The 15190-nt window shown below is 52.3% G+C and overlaps 1 protein-coding gene and 2 long non-coding RNA genes across 17 annotated transcripts in view; 2 read left to right on the top strand and 1 right to left on the bottom strand.

Annotated features, from left to right (window-relative positions):
* Positions 1-253: 253 nt before the first annotated feature.
* On the bottom strand, positions 254-11050 carry LOC147571186 (uncharacterized). 10 transcript variants are annotated; one of them, XR_015247639.1, is made up of 7 exons: positions 9555-9629; positions 6422-6465; positions 5953-6085; positions 4858-4999; positions 4407-4760; positions 2054-2481; positions 1468-1942 (listed from the first exon to the last, which is right to left on the bottom strand). It is a non-coding gene; the product is annotated as an uncharacterized LOC147571186 (long non-coding RNA). The 10 variants fall into 10 exon arrangements; XR_015247643.1 differs by lacking the exon at positions 1468-1942 and adding an exon at positions 254-1033 and having other exon boundaries at positions 4407-4999; XR_015247638.1 differs by lacking the exon at positions 9555-9629 and adding an exon at positions 10704-11050 and having other exon boundaries at positions 4407-4999.
* LOC147571187 (uncharacterized) lies at positions 4987-8381 on the top strand. 2 transcript variants are annotated; one of them, XR_015247644.1, is made up of 2 exons: positions 4987-5159; positions 8001-8381. It is a non-coding gene; the product is annotated as an uncharacterized LOC147571187 (long non-coding RNA). The 2 variants fall into 2 exon arrangements; XR_015247645.1 differs by lacking the exon at positions 4987-5159 and adding an exon at positions 6454-6643.
* LOC147571184 (pleckstrin homology domain-containing family M member 1-like) overlaps positions 9675-15190 on the top strand; it is a 32423-nt gene continuing 26907 nt past the window's right edge. The window contains exons 1-3 of one of the 5 annotated variants that reach the window (XM_086696550.1): positions 9704-9792; positions 11477-11644; positions 12224-12366. The gene's annotated coding sequence lies outside the window, so the exon portion shown is untranslated. Of the gene's footprint in view, positions 9793-11476; positions 11645-12223; positions 12367-15109; positions 15134-15190 lie in introns of those variants that run through there. The other 4 variants (XM_086696551.1, XM_086696549.1, XM_086696553.1 and 1 more) reach the window with 4 other exon arrangements.

The raw sequence follows: 15190 nt of genomic DNA, 5'->3' as shown, positions 1-15190 counted from the left end.
GCCCCTCCCCCGTTCATGCTCTGTCTCTGTCTCAAAAATAAATAAACGTTAAAAAAAAATTAAAATAAAGAGAAGAGTCAAAGAATTTGTGAACATATTTTATTTTTTATTTTTTTCCAGCACTCATTCAGTAGATCTTTATATTTTTTCAATATATGAAATTTATTGTCAAATTGGTTTCCATACAACACCCAGTGCTCATCCCAAAAGGTGCCCTCCTCGATACCCATCACCCACCCTCCCCTCCCTCCCACCCCCCGTCAACCCTCAGTTTTGTGAACATATTTTAAAACTACCATAGCCAGGAAAACAAACCATTCTAGATATTTCAAACACACACACACGCAAAGGTTATACAAGCAATTGGTGCTCACCACTGGTGGGGCTCGCGGTGGTGAAGGTCAGGGCCAGGGGGGAATCGCACCACTAGCTCTCAGGTTACTTTACCACAGTTGCTTTCCATAGATTCAAAGTTGCTGCTGCCACTCAGTCAGGAAACTTCGGGAAGCCACTGCTGGGGTCACTACAGCCCCATGGCCCCAAGCCTGACTGGTGGGGAGTATGGACTCCAACATTCAGCCTGCATGTCTGCTGCTGCAGAGGAGAAAAGCATGGCTTCCGCCTCCTTCCCGCCTTCTAAATCTCACACAGGTACGCTTTATTGGCAGAATTCTGTTGCCGAGGGAATCTGTGAACTATGGTTCGTGGGTTTCCAGGACCTGCAAAGAAGGGGCTAGAAATGGGTGTCAAGAGCCAACCAACATTATCCAGCAAACCCCTCCTGATGGGTGGGTGTTCAAAGGCTTTGTAAAAGGGGGGTGGTGTCCACATGGAGTAACCTGGTGGTCGTGTTTCTAAGTCAGAAACCCTGAAAGGTGTCATTCTAGCTGGGCAGCAGGTGAGGTGCTGGATGCTGACGACATACACTCATTCCCAGAGGTGACTGGAGAAGCGCCTGGAGTTGATTCTTAGTTTCATCTCTGGAACGTTCTCACTGGAATTAAAGCTGGATGGACTATTGGCAATGCGGTATCTGAGAAAACATAGCCCCCATTCAAAAGGGCTGCCAGAGAAAAGATCTCCACAGGGAAACATGATTTCTCAAAATATAGCCTTTGGACCTCTATACGCAAACATCCCTGGGATGCTTACTTAAAAAGCTGATCCTGAAAATAATTTAATTTCAAAGGCTGTTGGGGCACCTGGCTGGTTCAGTCAGTTGAGCGACCGACTTCGGCTCAGGTCATGATCTCACGGTTCTTGGGTTTGAGCCCCACGTCGGGCTCTGTGCTGACAGCTCGGAGCCTGGAGCCCGCTTTGGAGTCTGTGTCTTCCTCGCTCTCTGCCCCTCCCCCACCCCCCTGCTTGCACCCTGCCTCTCTCTCAAAACAAAATATTAAAAAAAAAAAATTAAAAGGCTGATCCCGCACACCTCCCCTGATGAAGATAAACAAAAGCAGACACTACTTAAAGTAATCCAGACAGAGTTCAGTCAGTAACATAGTATTGCAGTGCCGTAGGGGAAAGGGTTCATCGTGAGCAGGCACCCAACTGGGAGTATTACAGAGGTGATGGGGTATTTCACAGGGAGAATGAGGGACTAGGGAAGGGAATGAGTGGGGGCTCTATAATCAGAAGTGAAAGATGACAAAAAGCAGGAAGGGACGCTGGCCCATAGGAGACCCATCTGGCTTTGCTGACACTTCTCAGAGTTAAGCTCCTGCCCTCTCACAGAAGCTGGGAGACAGGGGCCCGATCTTCAGGCGTCGGCTGGACTAAGCAGCCAATCCTTTAGACAGCCGGGAGTTTTGCAGGCAGGCACTTTAAGGGAGGCTAGAGTCCTACTAGGGATGCGGCCACGAGCTGCCAGCAACCATGCCCGTGGTTGTTCAAGTCTTCACAGGCCAAGCAAGGTTGAATCAAGAAGAGGGCTCGGAGGAGCCTGGCGAGCATTTGGAGAAAGAATCTGTCACCCTCCGAACCCACATGCCCACCCCTCCTGAGCCCATCCCCCAAACAGAGGGACCACTTCGACAGGCCTTTTTATGCTCACCAAACTACTGAAGTAGGACAAGGCGGACGGGGAGGTGGGGGAAGCAGAGGTTCTCCGGCTTCTTCAGGGCTGGAGGTCAGCAGGGATCTGCGAGCGGGAGACGAAGGGCAGAGCAGATTGAGGATGACCAGGAGGCTCCACTGGATTCTTAACCTGGGAGTCCCGACTGGTCATGCTGGCGGGCTCCTGCCCCCACGGAGGTCAGGGCCTCTCAGTCCTGAGGAGCACCAGGCACGACCAGCTCTGGCTCCTGTGGTCCTGGTGGGGGTATGTTGTTGAGACCTGGGGGATGGCGTGGAGCACCAGCTGGGGGGCGGGAGCACACTCATTCAAGAAGAAGAAAAGTCCCGAGGCCCGAAGCAGAGGCAGGAATGGTGCTTAGGCTGCCTGTGTTCCAGGGCAGTGGCAGAGAGCGGTCTGGCGCCACCCTGTGGAGGAAATGAAGATTTCAACAGTACAAAGGCCTCATCTGGATGAGGGCTACACCCCAGGGTGGTAGAGCAGGAAAACAGAAGGAGCCTGGCTCCCTGACATAAGAGCCACCGAACCAGCCCCAGATCCAGTACTTAACCGGATTATCATATGAGAGATCAAGAAGCTGCTTCTTAAAAAAATTTCTTTTCAATGTTGACTCATTTTTGAGAGACAGAGACAGAGCATGAGCGGGGGAGGGGCAGAGAGAGAGGGAGACACAGAATGTGAAGCAGGCTCCAGGCTCCGAGCCGTCCGCACACAGCCCGACCCAGGGCTCGAACCCATGAACGGCAAGATCATGACCTGAGCCGAAGTCAGACACCTGACCGACTGAGCCACCCGGGTGCCCCCAAGAAGCTGTTTTTTTTTTGTTTTTTTTTTTTTCAACGTTTATTTATTTTTGGGACAGAGAGAGACAGAGCATGAACGGGGGAGGGGCAGAGAGAGAGGGAGACACAGAATCGGAAACAGGCTCCAGGCTCCAGGCTCTGAGCCATCAGCCCAGAGCCCGACGCGGGGCTCGAACTCACGGACCGCGAGATCGTGACCTGGCTGAAGTCGGACGCTTAACCGACTGCGCCACCCAGGCGCCCCAAGCTGTTTTTTAATTTAACCCACTGTTGGGGCGCCTGGATGGCTCAGTCGGTTAGGTGTCCGACTTCAGCTCAGGTCAGGATCTCACCGTTTGTGGGTTCAAGCCCCACATCGGGCTCTGTGCTGACAGCTCAGAGCCTGGAGCCCGCTTCGGACTCTGTGTCTCCCTCTCTCTCTGCCCTTCCCCCACTCAATCTCTGTCTCTATCTCAAAAAGAAATAAACACTTAAAACCAAAAAGAATTAAAGGGCGCCTGGGTGGCTCAGTCGGTTAAGCATCCAACTTCAGCTCAGGTCATGATCTCGCGGTTCGTGAGTTTGAGTCCCACGTCGGGTTCTGTGCTGTCAGCCTGTCAGCGCAGAGCCCGCTTTGGATCCTCTGCCCCACTCTCTCTGCCCCTCCCCCGCCTGCACTCCCCCCCCCCGAAAAAAAGGATTAAAAAAAAAAGAATTAAAAAAAATTCACTTAACCCACTGTTGTGTCGGGTCTCTACTGCAGCAGCTGAACCTGTACGTAACCTGATAACGGAGGGAGTCCATGTATCTGTTATCTTTTGCCACAACAGTGCTAACTAATAAACCATCCTCAAAACTCAGGAGGCTGGGAAACCGATTCTCACAGGTTGGCCGTTACCGCTGTACTTTAATGCCCTGCTGGCTGGATCGGCGCGGCTTCTCGCTGCTGGTCCTGTCTCCCTGCGTTGCTGCCGGGACCCAGGCTGAAGAGGCAGCGGCTACCCAAGAGAAGCGGAAGAGAGCAAGCACTCTTGCTCTCTTCGAGCCTAAGCACGGAGCCTCTTCGAGCCTAAGCACGGAACCAGCCCCAAGCCCCAAGCCAGGGATGGGAAAGTACACTGTGGCCACGAGGAGACACAGCAGGAGCGGGGTTGCGGGGAGGGCCCATAATTCTCTCTCCCAGAATGTGACAGAGTCGTGGGTTAGAGGCTACGACACGGTGGCCCTGCTCTTCTAGGCGTCACCTACGAATGGCGCGGAGTGAAAGATAGCGTCCGTCCATGTGAAGACTCAACCGCAGTTCTCTGTTAGGTCAGGAGCCCTGACAAGACAAGAATCACATCTCCTTCCTCTTCCCAACGCCTAGTGCCAGACCCTGCCCTCAGGGCTGACTCGGGGATATTACTGGGTGAATCTGAGACCATTTCTTCACTCTCTGCATAGGATTCCTTATGTAATACAGACTGACCTCCTAAAGGTCAGCACACAGTGCTATGTGTTTGCCCCCAAAGCTGCAAAGGGACCGTGCCATTGGGAACTGAGATGTGTACCTAGGTCTGTCTACACCGCATCCTGGATCCACTGCCTCCCAGAGGGACCTCCAGAAGAAAGGACTTCTACAAGTTTAATATCGCAGACTCCACACTCCAAAGGAGAACCGCTTGAAGAGAGCCATGGTTGACGCTAAGGAATGCCACCATCACCACAGAATTCCAGGCACCGGGCATGTGGGTAGAAAGTATATTTTAGGGCAGTGACTCATGGTAAGTCGTTTCCTCCAGACCCTAAAACGGACTATTCCACGTCAAGCTGTCTCAGGCTCAGGCTGATAACAGGGCAGCCACAGGGGACCTAATGGGAGCTGCGTTGTCACGGTCCAAGTCTGTACACACCGCTTGTATAACCTGCCCAAGTTCGCAAAGACAATGTATCAGTCGCCGCTCTTTATGCTCCAAGTGAAAGAAATCCAACTAAAATATGCTTAAACCAAAAATGTCATACAGTGTATCGGCTCACATAACCGGGAAGCCTAAGATCTTAAAGCTGGCCGCATCTAGCGCTCAAACGTCATTCTCTCCGCAGCTGTCCCTCAGTTGTGCTTTCCTCCATGATGGCTTCAGACTTCAGGATGCATGCCCCAAGACTGCAAAGATAGTCGTTAGTAACTCCAACTCTCCACTGAGGTTGAGCAAGCCTCATAAAGGAAAGCCAGTCTTCAAAAAGCCTCTGATTGGTCTGCTTGGACCCTGTATCTGGTAGGAGGAGACCCTGATTGGCCAGCCATGGCCACGTGCACCTGCAAGGTGGGCCTTAAACCAGTACTTAAGTCTCTGCTAGGGCACAGGAACTGAATAGAAAGTCAAGAGAGGGGTTGTCTCACGGCAAGTTGAGGGGGTGAGGTGACAAATGGAAGACCAGACATTGAGGCTAGATTGAACTAACCCTAAGCCTAAACTTTGAACAGGCTTTCACACGTTCATAGATGCTATTGCGAGTAAAACACAAATTCACTTAAGAGCAGGAGTGCCTTCATAGTAACTTTTGGTCTTTCTGTATTTTTTGTCCCAATTAATAGATATCGAAAGGATACCTACGATCACGAGCAGGTCCAAAGACCATTCTATTTTTTAATATTAGAAAGGGATTCTTAACTGCAGATTAAGAGAGAGAGTGAAGAAAGCAAGAAGAGAAGGGAGCCAGGAAAAGCCCAGCCCAGGAAGCAGCGAAGGAAGGTTCCAGGACAGCAGCGTAGGACAGGTCAAGGAGGTAGCCGAGGGGAATGGCACTAACTGTCATGCCAGAGCACTGGAGCGGAGTGGAGGAGTGATCGTGGCGGGCAGCACAGAAAGAGAAGGAGAAGAAATTAAACCCCGGGGGGTCGGGGGACAGAAACGAGTGCCATCGGACTACATGAGTAAGCTCTGCGGTGAACAATACTTGCCTAGTCACAATTCTGCAACCACTGTCACTCGTGGGGCAAGAGTGACAAAAGTAAACCCCAAGAATGGAATGGGTGGGGGGTGTTAAAGACCTAACTCCTTGCCTGTGTTGCCAGGACGTCCACAGACAGTGTCTAAAATGCATGAATCAGAGCACCTGGGTGGCTCAGTCGGTTGAGCGTCTGACGTCAGCTCAGGTCACGATTTCACGGTTCTTGGGTTCGAGCCCCGCATCGGGCTTTGTGTTGACGGTGCAGAGCCTGCTTGGGATTCTCTCTCTCCTTCTCTCTCTTTCAAAAAAAAAAATTTTTTTTTTAAATCTTTTAAATGGAAGAATTAAGAGCTAGAAACACAAGACAGGTGGAGATAAGCACCCGAAGACCCAGCGAGAGGTAAGGAGGACCGAGGACTGGTGAGCTGGCCCAGGAGGGTGGGGATGGTCGAGGCAAGAGGCTGCTGCGGGTCATTCTGTTTCCTCACCATTTCATTTCGTACTATTTGAACTGTAAACTACGTGTGATAACATTTGGGAGGCTTACAGAGTCCATTCTTTTGTCAACTGCACCTCAAAGCTGTATTTGTGTCCAACTTCATTGAGATAGAATTGACAAATCATTTTTACGAACCCTTTAAATCCATTTCTTCAAGTAGAGTGGGAGGAACCAGCTTCCTGCAACAGAAGCCATGAGAACATTACCTATTCCGGTTTCAAAAGAAATGGTGGCATTAGTCCTACTTAGATGATTTCGGTCAGAGACCAAGTAAGGATACATCTGGGGTTCCAACAAGAGAGGCTCTCACTCCAGTGCTCAAAGACCAGTTAGAAAACGGAGATCTGACTGGACTGGGTAGGTACAAATTAGCCAAAACTGTAATAATAATAATAATAATAATAATAATAATAATAATATAGCTAGTTATCCTCAAGTGCTTACTTCAGACCAGAAACCGTCCTGAGGATATTATCTTCTTTAATCCTCACGGCAACTGATATTTTCCCCAATTTACAGATGAGGAACTGAGGCTCAGATAGTTTGGGGAACTTCCCGGAAGTCACACACTCTGGCCCCTCTGCCTGAGGCGAAGGGGCCTCAGAGTGTTGTGATTTACTTCTCTTTTCTAACCACCAATCAAACTTAGAAGTTTCTATCTCTGGTGCCATCTCGAGGGGCCTATGAAAACCACTGACTGTGGCAGTGGTCTCAGGCCCACACTTGCTGGGTTGTGCTGGGCCCCGCGCTGTCTTAGGGAAGGCCTAGAAAACGGTATGGGGTAGAGCCGGTATTCAAACCTAAGCATTCCTGGCTCCAAAGCCCACTTGCTCGGCCACTGAATTATGCTAGTTCTCCAGCTAGAATCAGAGCTGGGTGAGGATCCCACCCGTAGTAATTATGAGTTGTATGGCCTTGGGCCCCCAAGTTCCTTAACCTCTCTTAAGCCTGTTTTATCATCTATGCCATGGGCATAACAATGGTGCTTACCTTCAGGGTGGTTGCTAAGGATAAATCAAAATTCCTATCTGGCAACTAGGAGCCTCTGTTTTCCACACCTGTTAAATCCCTTGCCCTTCAGCTCCTAGGTTAAAGAGAGATCCTCACATTTTCTCACCCTTCAGATCCACGGGTGGGAGGGCAAGAGACAGAAAAGGTCTGGGCCAAGGCTAAATGCTTGGGCCTCATCCCAGAGTGACTCTCCAGGGCAGGGGCGGGGTTCAGGAATCGACACCTTAGACCCCCGAGAAGTTCAGATGCCTGCAGTTCTCCTGCCTGGCTTTGAATGACTATGCCTAGTGCTTGACTCTGACAGACCAGTGCCTTTGTGAGCGTCTGAGCCCTTCCTGCGCTGGCCTCCAGCTCTGTCTGTGCCTCCTCCCTTTCCCCATTGCCCAATCTGTCTTTATCTCCCCCTTCCATTCTGATCCCCCTCCTCTTACTCTGGCCTTACTTCCTAGCTTCCTCTCCACCTCTCCGTGCACCCTCCCCTGAGCTCAGTCTGCATTCCTACCCACCAGCCGTTTCTCTACCAGTCTCTTCGCCGGCATCGGCATCGCCCTTTCCTGTGTCCACCCGGAAGGCTCAGATAAAAGGTGCTTCCGCCAGGATAACCTTCCAGGCCTCTTCTCTGGCACCATGGCACTTTGCATGTACCTTTATTATTGCTCAAATAACAGGGTAATGGGAGATTTTTTTTTTTTTCCGGCCTCAGACTACCTGGTGGACTCGTGGCCCATGAATGGTGGAAACGTGCGCCAGAGTAAGATGGAGAGAGGAAGACAAGCCCGTCGACTTTGCAGAGGGGCCGAGAGGCCTGAGAAGTAAGAGAAGACCAGGAGACGGGGGCTCCTGAAAAGATAGACAAGAGATTACCATGCGGGGTTCCCACAGCTTTTGCAGACAGCGGCTGCGTACAAATTCATTGGAAGAACTGAGGAATGTTGCTGGCTCCATCTGGGGGAGGGCATGCTTGTATCAAGACACTGATGCTCTTGATGTGCTATAATTATAACCAGAAACACTATCCTTTTGCCCAGGAAGCTGGATTTCCTAGTAAATTCCTTACTTTCCAAGTTGTTTAATGCTAAGATAATGCTTTGCTTCTGTGTCCTTATTTATTTATTTTTAATGTTTATTTACTTTTGAGAGGGAGAGCACATGCGAGGGAGGGGCAGAGAGAGAGAGAGAGAGAGAGAGAGAGAGAGAGAATCCCAAGCAGGCTCTGCACGGTCAGCGCAGAGCCCAATGCAGGGCTGGAACTCACAACTGTGAGATTGTGACCTGAGCCGAAGTCAGACACTTAACCGACCGAGCCACCCCGGCATCCCTCCGTGTCCTTATTTCTAACTTTCTGTTCAACTGTTAACCATACTAAATGTACTCAGATTCATCTAGTCTAAAATCGAGGAGAGGTGGTTCTCGCTCCTAGAGAGAGAATTATTGAAGGGGCAACCCGCACACACTCAGGTGCCACATCTTCAACAGCTGGTTTTATAAATGGAAACAGGCACTGGGACCCCTTCTTCTCCCCTTCCCAGAAAGGCTGATGGAGAGCCTGGCCCAGATCAGTGGAGCTTTCTTCCAAGAACTGTCCCGTTCCCAGACCAGCCCTGTAGACACCCCCAAAGTCCCCCTGAACCTGCAGATAGCAGTACCTCTCCACCCCACTACTCACCCCACACTCAGGCCCTAAGATCCCATTTGACCTAAGCCTGCAGGTATGAAGTGTCCAAAGCACAAGACATCTCTCCCCACCCCCACCAACACACACTCTTGACCTTCTGTTCCGAGTCCATGTGAAAGAGAAATATCAACTCTACCAAGTAAAGGAAACAAACAACTTGCTGGCTAGATGAGAATAACCAGAACCTTAAGCTTCATGCCTGGGGGCTGACGGGTACCTAAAGGTGCTCCCTTGGTGACAGCGGTGATCAAAACCTGTATGCTTTTCCTGAGAACCACCAGGCGGGAAGCACCTACTGCACTGATGCCCTCAGGGAGGCAAAACTAGGGTAGACGTTATTGGTCCGATTTTACAAGTGGGAACCTTCCGGGCAGGAGGCCAACAGACAGCCTCAATGGTAGATAGTGCTGTGCCCAGGCAAGGTCATGAACCCAGAAGGCGGCCGGGATCTAGTGAGACGCAGACACTTCTGGGGGCGGGCAGTAGGACACGTTCCGCCCGACACTGGTGGGCTACCCCGGTGGCCTCGCCTCTTCGTGCGCATCTCGGGTCGCAGAGTCCCCAGCCTCCCAGATCACTCACCTGCTCCGGGGCTGGTGACTTGGGCTTTCCCGAGCGGTGGCCCCGCCCCGAGGCTCCGCCGGCCCTGCGATTGGCTCCGCGGTCCGGGGGCGGGGCCGGACGCCGAACCAACGTGATGGCGTCCGGCGCCGCGAGCGCCGTTTCCTGTTGTCGCTGGCCGGGAGGCCGCAGCGCCTGGTCGGAGGCTTAGGGGCTGCCGTGGCCAGGAGTGCCCCGCGCCCCGTCCCCGCTCCCTCTGGTGAGTTAGGGGTCAGAGGGCGAGGAGGGTGAGAAGGGACGGCGGGGCCGAGACGAGAACGGGCGATGGGTCACCAGCCCTGTCCGTGATCGCAAACCCTTGGTTGCTTTGAAACTGTCCTGCTTCAGAGCCTTTTCCCTTCCCCGCCTGAGCCCCGCACCCTACCCCACTCGGACCCGAGCCTTCAGCCCAAACAGCCAGTGCTGACCCGTCCCCTTCCTCTTCTTCACCCGTGACCCGAGCCCAGCCCTTACCCTCACCCCTTCACCACTGGTCTTGCGTAAGTGCAGCCACACTCGACCCCACGGCAGCCCACTTCCAACCCCTAGGACAGCCACTTCCCTCCGCCTCCCTCTGACGCATCTCATTCTCACCCCTCAACCCCTTTGGCGATCCCAGTGCTCCACGCAGACCTCCTCGAACCCCCCCTCCCCCCTCCCCGTCTTTCTGGCTTACCCCTTTTCAGGCTCAGCTTTCTTATCCCAGCCCCCCTGCTCAGCCCCCCAAGGTCTGCTCAGCCAAAACACCCACCTCCCCCCACTCATTTAATACCTACCACCACAGTAGATGCCCTATTGCGCTTACCCCCCTCTTCTTGATAACTCTGATCTCAGCCCTATCTCAAGTCTTGTATGTATCTTCTTGTCCTCGCCCACTCAACCCCTAACTTCCAAGCCCACCCCGTACTTTCTTTCCATCCCCAGCCAGCCTGAGGACACTTCATTCCTGAGTCTTTGCTAAACCACCCCCCAACTCTTGCTGCCCTAGTTCCCACCACCCCTACCCAATCTTGTTAGACTGACGTCTTCCTATCCCCGTTTCAACTCTTCATCCCAACTCTGCGCCCATTCTTCCCTTGATGTGGTCCCCATTTGATCTGAGAACCTAGTGCAGTCCCCTGCCGACCCCACCTGCTTTCTCAGAGCCAGGCACTTGCCGAACACCTCAATTGATGCAGGGCCTCAGATGGTAAGTAAGTGTGGAGGAGTAGAGATCCTTCTCCCGTGGGTCAAGTGCTTTTCCTGGATGTCAGGTCCCCTGTAGCTGTCCTTAAGGATTGTGTTCCTGGCATCCATATTACATCACTCGCGTTGGCTGCTGGAATGGTAGGTATCATCCAAATACCTGGAAGGTGAGGGACAGCTACTCATTCAGCTGGGGCAGTGGGAGCTTATCACTTCCTTTTGGGTGATGATCTGGAGAAACTCCAGGGGTTCCACTGTGTGGGGTTGGCTGTGGTCACAGAATCATGTCCATGTGTATTGCCCTGCCGCTTAGAAAGGACCCTCACCCAGTGCCCCTCCTGGCCAGAACTGGTTGTAGATTAGTCCCGCTACCGAATGTGCCAGAGGTGACGTTACATGTTGTGAAGAGTAGAGATGAGTGGATCCTGGGGACGCCGAGGCCTCCGTGGAGGCTGTTGAATTGCTTCCTCTTTTGGCAGGTGCTGGAGCATTGAGTTTTGACCATTTTGATTACCCATGAACACAGAGAGTCAAGTTATCTCAGAGTAGCTAGACATTCTTGAGGCACCCAGGCTCCATTGTTAACATTTATAATCTCCTGGGATTTGGGGGTGCACCTCCCCTCTAAGTTCTGGTGACCAAACTCCGAAGGATTGGCCATTTGACAGCCATTGTAAAGGACCCCAAAGAAGACCCATTGTCTTTGCTTGCATTTGTAGTCTCACGCCTTCGAGAATCGGATGGCCTTTGACCTTCAATGTCCCCTTCCGTGAAGGTGTGATCTCTGAAGGGTTTCAGCCTGTTGGCAGCTTGGTGTAATGGAAGGAGTTCCACAGTGACCCCACCACTGAAAAGTTGTATACCTCAACCTCTTACGGTCTGCAACGGTCTGAGCCTTTTTATTTTACTCATCTGTTCATTCAGCAAGTATTTCTTGAGCACCACCCTGTGCCGTGCACTGTTTGAAGCATTAGAAATACAATGGTGAATGAGTCAGGCAAAGGTCCTGCTTTCATTCACTCAGAGTTTGGTCCTTGCCAGAATCTTAAGGGACCTGGGACAAGAATATGGGAGAGATGGGTGTTGTTGGATGGAAGGAGGGAGGGAGGAAAGAAAGATACCCAGTGTTCCTAGACTTCACATTTCTGGCCTCCCCCACTAGCCTTTGGACTGGGAATCACGAGCTAGAAGTTGCTTGCCCTCCAGCTGATATTCAGTTGCTTTGCTGCCCTACCCCCCCCCCCCCACACACACACCCATCCCACCCCCCACAGGGCTCTTGTCTAGAAATCCGACTTTCTTCAGGTAGAAGGAGGTGCTGTTTACTCAGCACTCACATGTCTGAAGTATCCGCTGTCTTTCTGAATCAGAAGATAACTTTGTCATTTGTTTCCAACTGAAAACCCTGACTCATCACCTGGTAGAGCAGCTGGAGGGCTTAAACACCGGCCTGTTGTCGTGCATAGCCAGGTGCAGGATCGGAGTCAGGCCGTAGAGACGAGGCTGTCGCGGATGGCGGGGAAGTCTCTCAGAAGAGGAGGTTGCTGTTTACTGATGAACGGAGTGTTTCGAAAGTGGTGAAGCCAGGTTATCCATTTCTTCTTTTAATGTAAGTCTCATCTGAGTCCTTCTCCTCTTTTCGTTCTTCCTTAGTCTCCTGAGGAAGTGAAATTGGATGTTTATAGAAGGCCAGGCAGTATCACGAAGAGAATCAACCACAACGATTCCTTCCTGTGTGTTGGAACGTTTGAGGAGGGACAGCTCGGAAACCTGGCTGCCATGGAAAGGACCTGTGGTCAGCTAGGTGGGGCCACAGATCTGATGGGCAAGATTGTTTCTTGTCAGTGTTAGGCCTTCTTTGATAAGGTGGAGCTTCTGAAGAGTCTGTGAATAATAAGTTTGCCTGAAACTCTTTGAACCAAGGACCTGGGACAGTATGAACTGGCGAAAGGCACAGAGCTTGGAATGAGAAAATTCTGTCCCTCACCTGAGGCGTGTTTCTACTGAGCCTCAGTTTTCTCTTCTGTGAATGAGGGATAATCATCCTTCTCTCACAGGATTGTTTTAAGAATTAAATGAGGATAGAGAATGAGATCCTGTGCCAGAGTGAACCGATACCGAGGGGCAGAGGTAGACGAAGGGTGGCTTAGGAGTTTCCTAAAGGCACACGGCACTCACCTTTTCTGCTCAACTGTATCAGGGATGTTTGAACTCTCTACTTGCTCTCTTTATTCTGGGTCTCCTGAAGACCCACCCCTCTTTTGTTTGCTTCTTGGTGTCAGTGAAGACAGTTCTGAGGATAGAAAGTGAAACCAGTCCCATAGCATGGTAGATGGGGGTCTGGCCCACCCAAGGAGCCTGCTGGAGTGCTGACCTAGCAGTCAGGAGACCCAGAGCCCAGAGATCTCACATCGTAGATGGTCGTGGTCCTGCCTCTGAGCCATTGCCTGCCTTCCTGAGGCGTTCTAGCACCGACAGGCCTATGTAGGGAGCTTTGGTTTCCTGCAAAGAAAGATGTGCCCGGAACTTTGGCCTGACCCCCACGTCTCAGTTCTGTTTTGTGAATTGTCAAGTGGCCATTCTTCTAGGTTTCTCTGCACGGTTGTCCTTTTGTGACGTTCCTGACACTGTTTTAGGTCCCAGTTGTCTCTTGTCTGGCCCTGCTCTGACCTCAGTGTCAGTTTACTTTGTTTTTTCAGCAGATCCTGACTTGGCCAGGACACCCACTTAATGATAAGCCTCCCTCCCTCCAGTGAATATTATTTTCAGTTAATTAGTTGATGAGGCCTCAATGGTCCTCCTCTTCAGATTGCTGAGGCCCAAGCCTTGAGGCCGGCTGAGGGAAGGGCAGTTTTAGGGCTTGAGGCTCTGTCTAGAAGGGCAGGCCCCCGGAATTACCAAAGGGGATTGGATGCCAGGGTCTCAAAGCCAGAGAGCCTGAACTTGGCCTGCAGGGCTGCGTAGGGTAGCCTTGAAGAAACCCAGCCTCTAGGATCAGGCACGGTTTCAGGACCGACTCTGTAGTACGTCCCCTTCTCCCGGTGCCCTGGTGGCCAGAGCATGGAGCTGGTCTCCAGCAAAGGGTCCTGAGGATTCCCGGTGGGTAGGAGCTGGGAAAGTGGTGGAGGGAGAGACAGTGTGATGGGCTGTGGCCAGGGGCTAGTGTTCCTCCTGTCAGTCTGTTGTGCGCTGACCAGAGCTGGTTTCGTGGGGCCCGTCCTCCACACACCTGTCTCCCTTTGCATGTCCTTACTTAGGAAGGTCGGCGCTGGGTCCTGTTCACCCTCTGCCGGATCCAGAGGCCAGGGGTGAATCAGAGCGTCTTTCATCATTTAGGGCCACCCTGCCGTTCTCCATGCCTCGCTGTTCGCCTGTAAACCTTTCCTGCCAGACTCAACCCGATGCTCCCTTGCATCCCGCCACCTGGGCCCCCGGCCGAAGAGCCCTCCTCCCAAGACTCCCCTGCCCCCTCCCCAGCCACCCCTTAGCCCTAGCTCACACCTGCCTCTTCCAGAAGGGTGGATGTCATCCTGGCCGAAGGTGGTAGAGCCCGCCACTGATCAGCCCTGGGATCTTGGGAAGTTCCTTGACCTGGGTCAGCTTTGATTTCGTATCTGTTAGATCTGGATAATAAAAGAGCTCGCCTAGGGTGGTTCCAAGGAATGAATGAAGCAATGTGTGTAAACAGTACAAAATCCATTCAGCATGCCTCCATTTGATAACTTCTTTGGGCCATCGGTTTTTGAGAACAGAGACAGCGATGACCTGTTTTTTGGTGTCCCTCCATGCTCGGCAGTGTGGTCACTAGAGATCTGTTTAGATGGGAATGTGCCTACCCAATCCTGGTCCGTCCAAGTGGCTGGGGCGGTCCAGGCGAGCCAACAGCCCCCCCCCCCGAGGCTCAGGTTGAGGCCCCCCCCACCCCCGACCTAAGCCACCCCCGGGGGGTGGGGGGGAGCCAGTGCCCTGAGGGATTTACCTGTGTACTGACTTCAGGTAGTTGAGCGGACTCATTCAGACAGTGGCCTTTGCCTGTAAGGCTTGGCCACATCCAACCGGGGTAATAGACACCATTTATCCTTAGTACCGTCAGGCCCTGTGCTGGGCATTTTCCACATTCATAACCTCCATTTGAGACGTCTGCCGTGGTGCCCCACCTAGCATGCCTAAGTGGTTAGTGGCAAATCGAGATTCGAACCCGTGTTGTTTCCCTTAGGCGTGTCCCTGTGCTGCTCCAGCTGGACCCTCGTGCCTGGAGGGGAAGCAGCTATGTAGCAAGAGGCCCTCCCTTTGGAAACTTCCTTCGGTTGTGCTTGTCCCCGCCGAGCTGGCAGACATGGGGCTGGCACAGGAGTCAGAGGCTCCGAATGTGAATTGTGAGCCCCTGCTTCCTGGTCCATGTGGGCTCTTGGCACCTCCAGCGGCAGCATCCC

This window comes from Puma concolor, unplaced genomic scaffold, assembly GCF_028749965.1.
Source record: "Puma concolor isolate L17-30 unplaced genomic scaffold, mPumCon1.1.hap2 unalloc_scaffold_46, whole genome shotgun sequence".
Taxonomy (NCBI): Eukaryota; Metazoa; Chordata; class Mammalia; order Carnivora; family Felidae; genus Puma; species Puma concolor.
The sequence above is the reverse complement of the archived record's forward strand: the minus strand, read 5'-3'. Positions and strand labels throughout refer to the sequence as shown.